Source organism: Mustela erminea, chromosome 6 (genome assembly GCF_009829155.1).
Source record: "Mustela erminea isolate mMusErm1 chromosome 6, mMusErm1.Pri, whole genome shotgun sequence".
Classification (NCBI taxonomy): Eukaryota; Metazoa; Chordata; class Mammalia; order Carnivora; family Mustelidae; genus Mustela; species Mustela erminea.
The window spans coordinates 10,937,282-10,950,843 of record NC_045619.1 but is presented as its reverse complement, the minus strand read 5'-3'; the positions used below and the strand labels follow the sequence as shown (position 1 = coordinate 10,950,843).

Sequence of the window (13,562 nt, the reverse complement as noted above, 5' to 3'; positions counted from 1 at the left end):
CTGTGTGTGTGGTTGTGAAGTCAGCAAACAATAGTGGGGTTCCTGGGCTGGTCCTGGCACACCTGTCACAGCCTCCCTTAGGGGTGTCTGTGCATGTTGCCTGCCATGATGGGAGAGGGAGTGTACATATGGATATATTGCTCTTCCTGTGAGCCTAACAAGCTGGTACGTTTGGCTCAGCTCTCTGGGTGTGCTGGCCATCCCAACTCTGAGGCCACAGACCTGGCCTGTGGGTCTGCATGGGAAGGGCATCCCCTGCCACTCCCACTCCGTCCTTGGAGGCAAGGAGACATAGCTGGGGCCCAGTCCCGGGCTGCAGGGGTGAGTCTGGGCCCATACCAGGAGCTTGCTGGGCCCGAGTCTCCAGGTGGGACGGAGGGGCTTCTACCCCACAGCGGAGAGGGGTGCAGGTGGAGGCCAGGCCGGCCTTGTGCATGTGCCCACCTTGGAACAGCGTGGGTGGTAGGTGCCTGTGACACTGAACTAGAAGATTCCCCTTAACAAGAATCTGCCTTTGGCTCAGGTTATGATCCCAGGGTCCAGGGATTGAGCCCGGCATCGGGCTCGCTGCTCCATAGAAAGCCGGCTTCTCCTTCTCCCACTCCCCCTGCTTGTGTTCCCTCTTTCACTGTATCTCTCTCTGTCATATAAATAAATAAAATCTTAAAAAAAAAAAAGAAAGAATCCATGTCCTGCCTTTCTTTCTTTCTTTCTTTTTAAAGATTTTATTTATTTATTTGACAGACAGAGATCACAAGTAGGCAGAGAAGCAGGCAGAGAGAAGGGGGGAAGCAGGATCCCCGCTGAGCAGAGAGCCCAATGTGAGGCTCGATCCCAGGACCCCGGGATCATGACCTGAGCCGAAGGCAGAGGCTTTAACCCACTGAGCCACCCAGGTGCCCCAATGTCCTGCCTTTCCTGGATTGTAGGCTGCCTTGGGGGAAAATGCAAACCAAACTCCATAAAGATGCAAATTAGACCACTTTGCTCCCAGTTTCCAACCTGCCATGATTCCCTGTCCTGAGTGGAAGGAAATTACAGTTCTTTTTTTAAGTAAATATTTCATTTATTTATTTGAGAGAAAGAGAGAGCATGAGTGAGGGGGGAGAGGTAGAGGGAGAGGGAGAGCCAGACTCCCAGGCTCCCCACCGAGCCCGACGTGGGACACGACTCCAAGACCCTGGGATCATGACTGGAGCCGAAGGCACACACTTCACCAACTGAGCCTCCCAGGCGCCTGGAAATCACAGTTCTTTCCCAGGACCTACACCTTCCAGCGTCTGGGACTCCCACCCCATCCTACAGAGGGCCTGGAATCCCTGCTTGCCCCACCACACATGTGTTCTGACCTCTGGGCCTTTGCTCTTCCTCTCTGCTCCTTCTGGAACCTTCTTGCCTCAACTATCTAGACTCACGGCTCTCTCTCTCTCTAATGCTTCATCTGGGTCTCTGCACAAGTGTTGCCTCGTGGGAGAGCCTTCACTGCGCCTCCAGTGGCATCCAGGCCTCCCAACCACGTCTCGCTTTCTCTTTCCTTCCTCTACTTTCTTCAAGGCTCTTCTGCTGCTTGACCCGGGATCACATACGTATTTGTGCATCATTTGCCTCTCCTCCAGGAAAGAAAGCCCAAAGGTTTCCCCAGAACAGTGCCCAGCAAAATGAAGCACTCAGTCCTTATTTGTTGGATGGATGCATCCGTGAGCTGGTGGGAGTGCCTCGGGGTAAATGGCATCCTAGTAGTGGGACGATGGTGTCCCTGAGTCAAGGAAGATGCTGGGAAGAACAGGGCGAGCTTGACCCCCAGCCCTCAGGACAGAGGGCTCCCAACACTCCTCATTGAGGTGCATCTGATACACTGTGTCCGCGACTCCAAAGTTTAATTTAGCTGATGTCTTGGCTGCAAGTGAGAGCTGGTAAATTTAGTTGGAGGATTAGGGAACATATAAGATGCATAGCTCCTTAAAAGGAACTGGATGTCAGGGGAGAAGCAAAGCCAAGTGCATCCCGAGGTTGGCCGTGAAAGGGGAGGCAGCAGCCTTGCAGAGCAGACCGCACGGTCACGTGTGCTGAAGCCTCTGCGGGGACAGCATCTCCACGTGGGAGTGACAGAGGGCGAGCCCAGGGACACTGCCCATCCCCGAGTCAGTCGCCCAGCAACCCAGAGCAATCCCTTCAACCTGCTGACAAGGAGAGGGGCCGCGTGAAAACCACGAGGCTGCGCAGAAACCATAAATAAATAGATCACCAAATGTGACTCTTTGAAAATGTGGAACTCATGCTGGGGAAAAAAAATGCCATCGATAGAGTCCAAAGCAAACAACAAAATGGAAAGACACTTATTTGCCACCTGCACAGTAAAAGGACCGGTTATCTCTGGTTTGCAGAAAGCTCACCATCATTGAGAAAATGATGGACAATCCAGTACAAGAAAAAGGGACCCAGGATATAACAGGAGGGGAAAGGAAAAGAAAGACACGGGGTCAACGAATGTATAAAAGTATGCTCGGCCTCATCCAGCAGCAAGGAAACATAAATCAAAATGAAATACTTTTTTTTTTTACTCATCAGCTTGGCAAAAACTGTAAAGTCTGATCCTAGCCAGTAATGGCAATGAGAAGAGGAAACATAAGTTTTCCTTCTAAAAGGTGATTTCTATCCAAATTAGAAATGTGTGTGCCCTTTGACCCAGAAATTCTACCACAAAATAGTTATCTATGGGTATTTATAAAAATGCTCCCTTGGCATGGCTGGGTGGCTCAGTTGGTTAAGGGTCAGACTCTTGGTTTTGGCTCAGGTCACAATCTCATTGGTCATGGGATTGAGCCCCAAGTGGAGTCGGGCTTTGCACTCATTGGGGAGTCTACTCCCTCTGCTACTCTCTCCACCCGTGCATGTGTACTCCTTCTCTCAAATAAATAAATAAATCTTAAAAAATATACATATGCTCCCAAAGGAATATTTCTTCTGAACATTTTGGTAACAGCAAAATAAGCTATAAACCATTTAAATTTCCATCGATGGAAATTTAAAAGTTGTTTCTTTTTTTTGTTTGTTTACCATATATAATTTATTTGTATTAAAAAATGTTTATGAGGTTAAGCTAGGTCACAAGGTGAGTAACCCATTTTTATTTTCTGGCTTAAAAAATGTATTATATATGATGTATAATGTAAACATATATTATGTACAATATGTATAATATAATATGTACATATAGAATTATGAATAATATAAAACAAAATAGAAAAACTTGCAAAGGGTTTTGGGCAAGCAATGCTCCAGACATGCAGTCTGAGGATTAATCTGAATGATTTTGTCATCTGCTAAACTGTGTGATGATTTGGGACAAGACGTAGAATTTCTTTGGACCTCAGTGTTTTCATTTGTAAAATGGAGGGAATATTCCCATTCTGTATTGTGATTTTGAGTGAGTTGTTTTACTCTCTGAGACTTGGGCTTTTTATCTATAAAATATGGGTAATAATTTACTCATTTTATAGGATTGTTGTGAGTAAATAAAATAATGCATGTAAAGCATTTGATACAGCATCTAAGTAGCAGGTGCCTAAGATGACAGTGATGATGATGATGATGATGGTGATAGTGGAGATGGTGATGACGGTGATGATGGTGATGTTGATGATGGTTATGATGGTAATGATCCTGATGGTGATGGTGGTAGTGGTGATGGTGATGATGATAGTGATGGTAATAATCATGATGATCATTATGGTGACGGTAATGGTGGTGATGATGATGATGGTGAAGATGGTGATGATGATGATGGTGATGGTGGTTTTGGTGGTGATGATGGCAATGATCATGATGGTGATGGTGATGATGGTGGTGGTGGTGATGGTGATGATGGTGATGATGGTGGTGGTATTGGTGGTGGTGGAAGAGGAGGAAAAGAAGGAAGACCAGGAGCAGAGTAGGGACCAAGATGTGGAGAGTGAAAAGGAGGAGGAAAGGAAGGAGCAGCTGGAGGCCACTAGGTGTGGGTACTCTACATTCCTTAGCTCACGCAGTTGTTCTAGGTATGTTCTGAGGTCTACACATAAGGTGACCACTGGTGAATTTTATGATCAAAGAGATCGAAGTCAGAATTGTGACTCATATGAGGTCACCCTCTAGGCAATAATCAAGCCAGCATTTGCCTTGTAATTTTTTTTTTTTTTTTTGGTGAGAAAAAGCCAACATTTGAACATGCAACCTTGAAGATCTTTTGTTCCAAACCTCCCCCCTAGCACCCAGCACAGTGCTTGGCACATAAGGAGGTGATCAATAGATTTTATATCAATCAGAATTTATTTCTCAAAGAATTGTTATCCCTCCAGGTTATGCTTTGGGAGTTGTTCCAAGTCCTGTGGGTCGTCATTTCTTTGCAAGTCCCAGTGGTGAAGACAGTCTTCCTTCCGGAGCGTGCTGGTTATTATGCTCTCCTCAACCCCAAACCCACACTTTTCTGTGATTCACCCTGTGGCACAGCGCCTGGGACCCTGCAAACCCATTTCTAAGCAGCCAACTGTTGTGTCTTAGGCTCTGCCACTAGTAGGCGCTAGAGAGAGACTGCAAGGTTGGACAGGGGAGACAGGCCTTGTTCTTCTGCTTGCAGTCCTCCTGGGGAGGGACTAGCCTCACTTCTTCACCTTAACAATGGCCCTTCATCTTCGCGGCAGCACTTGGTAACCATCTTCAATTTTTTCCAGCACTCCCCAAACCCCATTGCATTCCCTCAATGTCCCAGAGCCAGCTGGATAGTGTCCCCTCCTCAAGAGGTCCAGATCCCAGCTCTGTGAAGTCCCCTCTCTGACCTTCTAGGTTCCAACGCCTGTCCAAACAATTCCCTAAAGCAAATTCTCTCTGTTAAAATAACTAGTGTGCTTTCTTATGGGAGCTGGACCCTGGCTGGTGTACAAGGTAAATTTGATTTGGGGCAGTAACTGTTCTTTGGACCTAGGTCTTAGGAAAAGAAGGAGGAGGAGGAGGAGGAGGAGGAGGAGGAGGAGGAGGAGAGTCAGAATCAGATTGTCTGGTTTTTGCATTTTACATCAGAAATAGGGCTTCACCATGAAGACATGAGACGGATGTTCTCATATGACTTACTGAGCTATTTCCCACCTCTTGGTTTTGGTTTTCTATTTTTATCACTTTGACAGGCGAGGGTGTGAGCGTAATGAGCCTGGAAGGGCCAGTGTCCAGGAGGCAATGGACAGACTTTCCCTCGAGTCTGAATTTGACCCCTCCCAGCACCTCCATTCTGGCCTCAACGGCTGGGAAGGGGTCACTGACATCCTTTTAATGTTCCCAATTGAGGCCCCGAACTCCTTCCTGCATTTATCCTTAGAGTGGTGGCATCAACCTGAAACTGTCAAAAGACTTTTAACTTTTAAACCCTAAGAGAGGACAGCTAAGAAACAAACACAAAGAGGGCATGAGTTCAAGCAATCCTGGCACAGCTCACCATCTAGAGTTTGGAACTTGCTTGCAGCCTGACCCTCAAAGAATCCAGAGGAAGGTTGTTCTTCCTCATTAACGAGCTCTTGGATGGTGTCCCCAAAGCCAGAGTCATTTGCCACCCACGTCCAGGGGATGTGATGGTGCTGATAATGGTAAGTTCTTATATTAAGTCACTTAACCATCCTATGAGAGAGACACTGTTCTTAGCTCCATCTTACAGATGACAAAACTGAGTCACAGAGAGGCTAAGTAAATTTCCCCATGTCACTCTGCTGGTAGGTAGCAATCGGGGGTGTGGACCCAGTGAATCTACATCCAGAGCTCCCCTCCTAGCCAAACTTCCGGTTCTTTTCTCCGGAATGTCCCTCTTTTCCGGGTGGGTCACCCTCCATGGCGTCACTCTTGCAAACTGCCGTCGACTAATGGCTTACTTCTTCACAAGGATTTTTGGAAAACTCCTTGTATCGGTCTGGCATTTCCTTCTAGTCTCTTCCACCTTGAGTTCTTGGGATTTTCTTTTAGAGATGCACAGAATGAATGAATCTATGTGTCTTTAAAACCAGCCTGAGTCCCCGTCTGAGTTTTCTTGTCTCACATGGTCTGAGATCATCCTGACCCACCGCCTCCACGTAGCTGACCTTGGGCTGATTACATAACCCTCTTTGCCTCTGTATCCTCATCTGTGAAATGGAAATCACGGGAGTGTACATCCACTGGGTCCTTTACACGGGAAGGCTCTGGAGCAGCGCTGAGCACACTTGGGTAAAGGTGGGCTCCTGGTTCCGTTCTGTAGACTTAACACCCCCAGTCTTTCCGACGGGGATGATTGTGAACTTGCACGGTACACAGTGTGGTTCTATGGAACCAGCCGTACATGTTGTGACCCTGCCCTCTGTCTGTCCTCCACTGCTCCTCTCCTTAGAATCTCTCAACCCTCCCCTGGATACGTACTCGGCCAGATACCTAATTTGCCGGCTTCTAGGCTTGCCCTGTTTCAACCCATCTTCCCCTGGGCTTCCATGGTGTTCTGAAAGAAACACAAATCAGCTCTGGCACCAGTCCTGCTCAGCTCCTCCGTGACTGCTCCTGGGCTGCTGGATAAAGCTCAGACTCCTTACTTTAACTTGCGAGTTTCTCCTTGGTTTGTCCCCTGCTGACCTATCTGCCTCTCCTCCCCTCTCTCCCTTCCTGCTCCATTTTCCGTGAAATGAACCATCTCTCAGATCTCTGAGCCTCCCCTGATTTTGAGCCTACCTGCTTGGGGCCTAGCAGAGGGGAGCCGGGTTGTGCAGGAGGGGGACGGGTAGACCCTGGCTAATGCTGGGCCTGGGGATGGTGCATAACGTAAGGGCTCCATAAGGCAGCGTGGCCTCCATGTCAGTTCATGGCATTATTTTTTCCAGGGGTCGTATTCAAAATCTGTAACCACAATTGTCTGGTCTGCAGGCCTCCTGATGGACCAGGCATTAATCCTTTAGTTGATAGATTGTGAAGAGGTTTGGGGGGGTCCAGGGAGATAGAAGGGGTGGGGGCCAGGCTCCAAGGAGCATGCTTTTTAACACAGTGGTTTGGAAGCATTGCAGTATTTTAGCAATGGTACGGCAGTGCTGTTTCCGCAGAAAGCTCCTTCCCATCCCTGGGCCCCATTTGCTTCCCTCTCCCGGCTCCCCCCGGCCCTGTCCCACCTCCAGCCAATCGCTATTTGGAGGCTTTTATTTTGAAGCCTGCTCCGGGTCCGGGTGACCCGTTTTTTCCAGAATTTGTCCACAGGGCTTGGAGAGTCTCCCTCCCCACATGGCACTGTGGACACCCATCTGGCCCAGTTCTTTAGCTTAAAGGCCCCTCAGCCCGGGGCTGCCCACTCAGGATGAGGACAGGGGGCTCTCAGCCCGTTCTTCTCATCTTTCCCAGCTTACAGAACGCAGACAGCAGGGGGTGGCATGAAAAGTCATGATTTGACCCTGAGACCTTCATCCAAATATGTTTGCAAACTGCATTAACCTTTGAGACAAGAGTTCAGTAATCACATCAAAAAGTGAAGGGTGTTGTTTGCTCCTTGTGTGGCAAGGATGGAGCGCTCTGGGACTGGACAGGACCTGGGTGACCTTGCACCAGCCTCTGGATGCCTGTCTCCAAAGGGCAAACTCCTCTGCTCTGTGTCTTCCTGTTCATCATGGTGGGTGCTCTCCATCAGGTGGCATGCTGGGCCCCAGGCAATTCATTCTCCAATCCAAGAGACAAGTTCCTTACCTGTAAAGAGAGGCAAAATACAAAGAAAAATTTTTTTAAAAAATCACACGACCAGTTGGAAAAAACGGAATGTCGGTCACAACTTCACTCCTGGAGGAGGTGGTAATGATGACTTCCTAGTTCAGGAAAAGGCCTTGGTTAATTCTGGGGTCATTAAAAAGGGGCAATCTCCTGGGCAGAGTCTGGATGGAAGATATTTATGCACACGCAAAGATAGAACCATCTGCAGAGGAAAGGTGGGGGTTGGTGTCTTCTCCCTTCTGAGCCCTTACTGACATTAGAGAGGAAAAGTAGAAAAAGCGTGATTCCACAAAAGTGGGGAATAGAAAGGAGGTATCACGAGATGAGAGATTGCAACACACTTTTGGAAGGGGCTTTGTTTGGAATGATGGTGCCATATTTAGAAAGGCTGAAGGAACTCAGCAGGCAAAGGGTACACCGGTGAGAAGGAAACAGAGTGAGCCTTGAACCCCAGTGAGGTCCAGAATCAAGGGGAGCTGGTGGAGGGGATGATGGTGATGGTGTAAGATGAGAGCTGACGGCCAAGGGCTTACCAGTGAGCCTCCTGCAGGAGGTTCAGTCTCTGAAGATGGTAGAGAGGAAACTCTCAGGACACCAAGGTCACTGGCATGACAGAGGGCAGGGATAAGCCATGGGGTTGAAAACAGGATACTAATTGGAAGTCTGCATCCCAAATGGTCAGAACATCTTCCTGGTCCTCTTGCTCCCAAGGAACCCGAGCCTGTTCCTATATCCTAAGCAAAGACTGGCAGCTGCCAGACAAGTTACTGGAGAATTTCCTAGAGAAAAAGACTCATGAGTGCCATCACAATCGGAGTTCCCAACAATGTAGCTGCTTTTCTGTCCTGACACAAAAACAAAACAGACATCTGTCAGTCCATAAACCCTCCCATGCACTTGGAGAGCTTCTGATAAGCCTTTTTAGTACATTTGTCTTAAGTGTTTAGTGAACAATCCAAGAGTATTAGACACATCAGGAAAAGCTGCGGATGTGCAACAGAGACACCAAGTGAAAAAGATAAAAGAAGTGCCTGAAAAAAAAGCCCTGTCCCTCTAGACTGGACTCAAGAATGAATCACCTGATCAGAAATGACTCCAGTCAAACCACAGATGCAGGAGCAAAAAAAAAGGAAAAAAAGAAAAGAAGAAGAAGTGCTATCATTTGATCCCACTGGAGATTCTGGGCTTGTTTGTTACACAGCAAAAGCTGACTGATACAATCCATAAACAAGAAGAGGATGCTATGACAACCGAATAATCAGAAAGCAAGAGAGAGGTCTTGGAAATTTAATATAAGGCATCCAAAAATAGGAATTTCGATGCAGATTTAAAAAGTAGGTCACAGAACTAGTTCCTGGGATATAACAGGAAGAAAATGAAGATGGAAAAGAGGAAGGGAAGGAACAGCCTTAGAGAAGCAATCAGGGGGTCCTGCCATCTGACTTAGAAATTATTTTTGAAGATTTTTATTTTATTTATTTATTTGACAGAGAGCTCACCAGCAGGCAGAGAGGCAGGCAGAGAGAGAGGGGGAAGCAGGCTTCCTGCTGAGCAGAGAGCCCAATGCGGGACTTGATCCCAGGACTCTGAGATCATGACCTGAGCTGAAGGTGGAGGCTTAACCCACTGAGCCACCCAGGTGCCTCCTTAGAAATTTTTTTAAAAGGGAGAGAGAGAGAGCAGAGAAAATTATATCAACAACAACAATAACAACAACAAAAAACAGTCCAAGGAAGCTTCCCAAACTGAAGATCCCGAGTGTCCACATTGAGTTAGGCCTATCATAAGAAGTAGTAAAATGAGCAAGAAACAATCCACACATCATCAGTTAACCCAGAAGATCACAGATAAAGAGAAGTTTCCAAAAGCTTCCAAAGAGGAAAAAAAAAGACTGAATACAATGCAGCAGAAAAAAGAACACCTGAAATCCTCATTTACTATAAGAAGAAAAGTGAGGGATCATGTTTTGACAGTCAATCAGTCAGTCAAAACAGAACTATAAGCGTTTGTTCAGAAATACAGAGGCTTCCAGTAGTTCCTTGGGGTGGGAGCGAGCGGGCGGGAGCTTTTCAGTCCCCCTCTTCTTGTTGCGGTGCTGCGCCTTTTATCCAACACTGACCACATCGAGGAACAGAAGTAACAGGTGTAGGTCAGACAGCCGCTGGGTAGAGGGGAGAGTTGGAAGGGAAGGCTCACATAAGAGGCAATGCTTGGGGCCCAAAGACAGAGACAGCTGGCGAGCAGCTTCTTGCAGCGAGAGTGTGCAGAGCCCATCGCCCTTCTGGTCCACCCTCCACCTTCCGCTCTTCCCTGAAGGTTTATAAATGTGGTCCGAGGGGAGTAAGGGGAGAGGGCCTTGCCCCACGTGGGACGCTGCTGGACTCAGGGAGGCCGGGTTTGGGAGGGAGGGTGTGGTCGCAGAGGAGAGAAGGCCCCTCTTCCTCCTCTTACTAGAGGGAGGGGACTCGTGGGAAGAATCAGGGTGAGATGCTGGAGAAGTCTCCGTCCTGCTATTAAGTGATATGGGACAGGATGACCCGTCCTCTCCACTGTAACACTGGTCTGAGTGGTCTGAGCATCAGATGCCATCACGAGGGGGAGGCATGAAAGCAGCAACTCAGGGATCATTGTTAGGGTCCCCAGGGCTGTAGGAGCCTCCATGATAACCCCAACTTCCTCGTCTTAAGCACTAAATGTGTGCCGGGCAGACAACACCTTTCAATCTTAGAACGCCTTTCCAGGGGATGGTGCATAGTCTTTCAGGAGAAACAGGGGTTGGCCGAGCAGACAGGGTGTGGGCCTCACGGGGCATCAGCAAACTGCAAACACGGACTTGAGCTGGAACAGGAGAGGGACAAGGAGAGAGTCAGGCTTGGGTGACAGCAAGCTGGACTGGTTCTCCGGAGAGCTGGAGAGCTGGAAACCTCAGTTAGTTCTTTCCAGGAAGGGCCTCCTGCAGCCGGTGGGAAGAGAGAGGCAGGGCTGAGGTGGGGTGGGAAGGTTGGGGGAGCAGCTCGGGCAAGACAGGAGGCTGTAGGGCTGGAGCGAGGGGGCAGCTGGGGGGCATCTGGAGGTGAAACACATTCCTGGGGATTGGCTATCGCAGCCAAGGGAGGACGAGGAAGCCACGTGACCTCCAAGTCTTTGCCTTGGCTGAACGGCAGAGACAGAGGTTGCAGGAGGAAGGGTGCTCTGCAGAGCTGGGAGGCATCTGGGGGCGCTGGGGGCCTGGAGACAGTTGGATGCAGGGGCCTGGAGCACCCCTGGGGAGCGGCTGGTAAAAGGGGCACAGGAGTAGATGAAGCCCGGAGCCAGTGAGAGCCCGGGTGTGTGCGGAGGGGACTGAGGAAGTAGATGCAGGAGGAGGAACTGGGGAGCACGTGGGTGCTGGGAAACTGAAGCAATCGGCGGAGACCAGGGCTGGGCAAGGGCGCCGGGGCAGGGGTGGGGTGCGCAGAGAGCAGACACCCTCAGGGCCTTGGGGGTGGGGTGTGGGGGTGGGAGCAGATTGCCAAAGAGGGAGAGGATGAAGGGCAGTCACAGAATTTCCAGGACCTCCTGTTGCAAAGCCCTCCGGGTCCGGGGTGTGTGGTTCCGGGCTCCGGGGCATGCTGGGCAGTTAGTTAGTGCTCCTTGTGGGCTGGGACGGAGGAAGCTCTTCCCTGAACCTGGAGGCCAGAGCCCAGAGGAGGAGATGCGGCCTGTGAGCCCACCCACCTGCTTTGCCCCCTTCCTCACGCCCTTCCTCCACCCGCCACACACACTCGTGGAGCCCATTTGGGACACTGGAGATTCACAGATGAATGCGGTAGTCCTTGACCCGCAGGTGCTCCTGGCACGCAATTACATACTCACTTATTACATACCATGATGGGTTCCCTTTCCTCAGCGGGAAGGGCTCGGAAGTCTAGAAGCCAGCTCTTACGGTTAGGGTCCCCCAATCCATGAGAGCTAGAGCTAGAAGCCACCCCCAGCCTTCAAAGAGTCATTGATGAGCTTCTGCTCCCAGCACGGGCTCCTCCTGCCTGATGGTCCTGCTTCCCTGGGGACGCCCTACCCAGGGGCTGGACTTGTGTCCTAGCGGGCTAGCTGCGTGTTGGGAAAACAGAAAGAGCTCAAATTATTTTAGCAGTGAGCATGTAATACAGGGGATTGGTTGAACAGATCTTGGAGGACGGAAAAGCAAAAGGAACATTGCAGTATTGCAGTAAGCAGATAGTGCACCTGCTTCCACTGGTGGAGGAAACAGAAGGAGGAGAGTGGAGTTATCACAACCTAGAAGCTTGGAGGAGGAACAGGTGAGGGGGCGCGCTCAGCCCATGTTGGTGCCTCAGAAGCTTGGAGAAGGTCCCTACAGGGAGCTGGGACTCAGAAATTCAGACCTCCGAGGAGGCGACTGTGAGGCTTATGCTGGGGATGTGGGGAAAAAACTAGAACTGACCTCCAGGGCAGTGCTGTTGGGTACAAGGAGCAAACAGCAAGGAGTGAATGCCTTCCTCCTCTCCATCCTTCTGGTCTCCTGGGAGGAGCTACTATTGGCAGGAATGAATGGGAATCAGTCTGCCAAACAGCAAATGTGGTTTAGAGACCCAACACCAGCTCCCAAAAGCTGAGCATAGAAGGGTAGGTCTGAAGTGGAGAGGAGACAGTTTAAGAACCAGCCCAGAGGCTATGACTGCATTTAGATCCCCTCCTGCTCCCCCAGCCCCGCCCTCACGTTCACAGACCTGGAGTCTTGGAGCCAGTATGGACCCAGAACCTTCGCCCGTCAACTTCCTGATACACTGGATGTAAAAGGGTACAACCACTTTGGAAAACAGTTTCCTTCTAAAGTTAAACACCGTAGGATTCAGTCCCCTACTCTTAGACCTCTACGCATGAGCAATGAAACACAGGTTCACGTGAGCCTTAACGCTGGAACGTCTGTCACAGCTTTGTTTTAATAACTCTAAACCCGGAGCAGCCCTAATGTCCATCAGTTTGTGAAAGGATCAGCAACTGTGGTCTATCCGTAGAAGAGACGACTACTCGGTCATAAAAAGGACAAAGCTGTGATGTACGCATCAAGATCAATGAATACCAACAGCCTGATACTCTGGGGAAAAAAGCCAGACACAAAAGACCATATACGCTGTGATTCCATTTGTGTGAAATTTCAGAAATGACAAGATAGAATAATAGAAAGCAGGGCAGGGAGGTCTTGGCAAGGGGCACGAGGGATCTTTTGGGGATCATGGAAATGACCTCTATTGTGTTGTTGTTGGTTACGTGATTGTCGAGACCCGCTGACCTGTATGCATTAAGGTGGTGGGTGTCAATGACAATGTCAATGACACCTGATAAACCTGATTTTTAAAAATCGAATCCGAAAGCTGTTAGCAGGGGGCACTTAGTCTACTTACTTCCAAAGCCACCTCCTGTGAGCTGCTGTCTCCTTGGCAAAGGGATCTTTAAAAAATGTTCATCGGGGGCACTTGGGTGGCTTAGTAGGTTAAGCCTCTGCCTTTGGCTCAGGTCATGATCCCAGTGTCCTGGGATCGAGCCCCGAGTCGGGCTCTCTGCTCAGTGGGTAGCCTGCTTCCCTTCTTCTCTCTCTGCCTGCCTCTCTGCCTACTTGTGATGTCTCCCTGTGAAATAAATAAAATCTTAAAAAACTAAAATTCATTAGATTACATACTCTTTATTTAAAGACCGTGATGGATTCTCTTTCCTCTCTGAATGAATTCCAGAGGAAAACTACGGCCTACGAGTCCGTCTGTCCTGCTTACTGACCCCACCACTTGCAGGGACAGGAGCCATAGTATCAATGGGGACCCAAGCACCGGGTATCG

General features: G+C 49.3%; 2 long non-coding RNA genes across 3 annotated transcripts; both read right to left on the bottom strand.

Moving 5' to 3' along the window:
- Positions 1-6,894: 6,894 nt before the first annotated feature.
- On the bottom strand, positions 6,895-8,504 carry LOC116592828. The gene is made up of 2 exons (XR_004286619.1): positions 8,265-8,504; positions 6,895-7,710 (listed from the first exon to the last, which is right to left on the bottom strand). It is a non-coding gene; the product is annotated as an uncharacterized LOC116592828 (long non-coding RNA).
- Positions 8,505-10,426: 1,922 nt separating this feature from the next.
- On the bottom strand, positions 10,427-13,161 carry LOC116592826. 2 transcript variants are annotated; one of them, XR_004286617.1, is made up of 5 exons: positions 12,459-13,161; positions 12,173-12,360; positions 11,587-11,820; positions 11,287-11,399; positions 10,427-10,569 (listed from the first exon to the last, which is right to left on the bottom strand). It is a non-coding gene; the product is annotated as an uncharacterized LOC116592826 (long non-coding RNA). The 2 variants fall into 2 exon arrangements; XR_004286616.1 differs by having other exon boundaries at positions 12,173-13,161.
- Positions 13,162-13,562: the final 401 nt, after the last annotated feature.